This window comes from Aedes aegypti, chromosome 3, assembly GCF_002204515.2.
Source record: "Aedes aegypti strain LVP_AGWG chromosome 3, AaegL5.0 Primary Assembly, whole genome shotgun sequence".
Lineage (NCBI taxonomy): Eukaryota > Metazoa > Arthropoda > Insecta > Diptera > Culicidae > Aedes > Aedes aegypti.
Window position 1 is genome coordinate 56,435,560 of NC_035109.1, and position 2,528 is coordinate 56,438,087.

The following is a 2,528-nucleotide window of genomic DNA, read 5'->3' on the forward strand; positions in this document are numbered from 1 at the left end:
TAGGTCCTCTTACCAGGACAATCCAACGGACACTTAAACCCGATTATCCGGAAATCGTAATCTGTCCGAAACAACGGAAAACTATCAAGTCCATCATACCAGGAGTGAAGGACAAGGTAGAGATCAACCAACGGTCAAACGTGATATATAAAATACCATGCGGAGACTGTGAAGCAAGCTATGTAGGTATGACATCATGCCGACTGAAAGATCGGGTGTCCGGCCACCGATCGACAATCAACAAAGTGAGAGAATTACGAGAAGCAGGGAAGGACGCGACGGACTACGAGATGGAAAGGCTACGGGAGAGAACAGCACTACTGGATCATTGCATCACCAACAACCACCAATTTCTACTAGACAGGGTACAAGTATTGGATTCCACTAGCAAGAAGCAAAATTTAGCCATACTAGAGTCATGCCACATCTTGAACACACCACACACTGTCAACAAGCGTACCGATACCGATAACTTGAGCGGCACGTACGCTGGTGTGTTACACACTACCAAAACGATACAACACACAACACGTAGAACAACAGAAAGAGATAACACACAATAGTATTATAGCTATAACGACACACACATGAAATTGATATCTGGCGCGAAAGTGACGGTAGTAAATTATCGTAGGAGGTAAACTAAAATTCAACCGGTAGATTTAAAAACGAGCGTAAAAGAAGGGAACTCGAAACACGTGAGTTTCTTAACACCTCCTTCACAAACTGATACCTTTATGATCATGTGTTTCGTTATAGTTATGGTCCGACGTACAATTATGTTTAAGACATACACGAAACGAGTGAACGGAGTGATCGTTGTCTGTAAGATTGTGTTTATGTTAATGTTTTATGTTTCGTACTAATTGTTCATTTGTAGATCCTTCGAAAAAGGCACAATAAATGTGACCGAAACGTCAGGTGTAGAACGGAAATCCGTTTATGATTCCCAGAGACTGAAAGCCGAAAACCCCAAAAACATATATGGATGTAGCTAGAATTTCCATCAGGGGGAGGCGAGTGATTTAGAGTATTGATTTATGAATTTCAATGGAAGACGGTCATTTTTTCACCTTTTTCTTTAAACTCTGCATCCTTTTTGTATCTCAAGGAATTTCTCAAAAATACGCAACAAATAATAAAAATTCGTATGTGCAAAAAACAGAAGGTAATTTATTCCATTTAATTATTACCTTCTTAACATTATATGAATCAACAATTTCAACAATCAACAATTTCGCGCCACAATGCTCGATTCGTGGTCGCATTTCTCCATCCTTAGTTTTGCCCCACACACGCTAAACTTGTCACGCTCAGAAATGAGTGCCGAGTACACAAAATCAGCCTCTCTTCATGCAGCACAGATTCTGTGCAAAAGGGGCTGTACACAGTTTTGAGCAAACGGTGGTTAACAAACCGAATGAGTGAAATGCGCACAGAGGAGGAACGCTTGGAATGCGGAATTCGCTTCCATTTTTGTTTTGCTTCTGAAAACATTAAAAAAAAACATTCAAATTTTCAAGTTTTCAGAGATTTTTTCATTCGAATAGCCGAAGCGGAAGCAAATGGGGAAAAAACATCCACATTTGCGACCATCTTCCGGCTTTTTGCCTGAAAAAATCACCGAAAACTCCCCATCTTACCAACGGCCAACTGTTTGCTGCCGCGCGGCAGAGATTGACAGTTCCATTTCCATCGATCCCCGCACAGCCGAAGGCCAACACATCGGCTACACACAGCATGAGTGCGACTTACACAGAATTTTCACTCAGCCAGAGAGTCCTGCATTGGTTGCCTCATTCTGTGTAGTTTTTACACATGCGCTGCGTTGAGCAGGCTTAGCGTGTATATCTTTTCATTTTTGGTTTATCTCAATCGTTTACGATTCGTCGAGATTGCGCTCACGCTAGTAGCGTTCGGCAGTCATTGAACATTCGGTGGCAGCAGGTACTTTGCAGATATTTTATCGATAGCGTTCGGGTGAGCGAGTGAATTTTCCCACACGCTAAGCCTGCTCAACGCAGCGCATGTGTAAAAACTACACAGAATGAGGCAACCAATGCAGGACTCTCTGGTTGAGTGAAAATTCTGTGTAAGTCGCACTCATGCTGTGTGTAGCCGATGTGTTGGCCTTCGGCTGTGCGGGGATCGATGGAAATGGAACTGTCAATCTCTGCCGCGCGGCAGCAAACAGTTGGCCGTTGGTAAGATGGGGAGTTTTCGGTGATTTTTTCAGGCAAAAAGCCGGAAGATGGTCGCAAATGTGGAAGTTTTTTCCCCATTTGCTTCCGCTTCGGCTATTCGAATGAAAAAATCTCTGAAAACTTGAAAATTTGAATGTTTTTTTTAATGTTTTCAGAAGCAAAACAAAAATGGAAGCGAATTCCGCATTCCAAGCGTTCCTCCTCTGTGCGCATTTCACTCATTCGGTTTGTTAACCACCGTTTGCTCAAAACTGTGTACAGCCCCTTTTGCACAGAATCTGTGCTGCATGAAGAGAGGCTGATTTTGTGTACTCGGCACTCATT

The 2,528-nt window shown here is 42.7% G+C and overlaps 1 long non-coding RNA gene across 1 annotated transcript; it reads left to right on the top strand.

Moving 5' to 3' along the window:
- Window positions 1-626: 626 nt before the first annotated feature.
- On the top strand, window positions 627-920 carry LOC110678461. Its single transcript, XR_002501637.1, has 3 exons — window positions 627-698; window positions 760-825; window positions 881-920. It is a non-coding gene; the product is annotated as an uncharacterized LOC110678461 (long non-coding RNA).
- The last annotated feature ends 1,608 nt before the right edge of the window (window positions 921-2,528 follow it).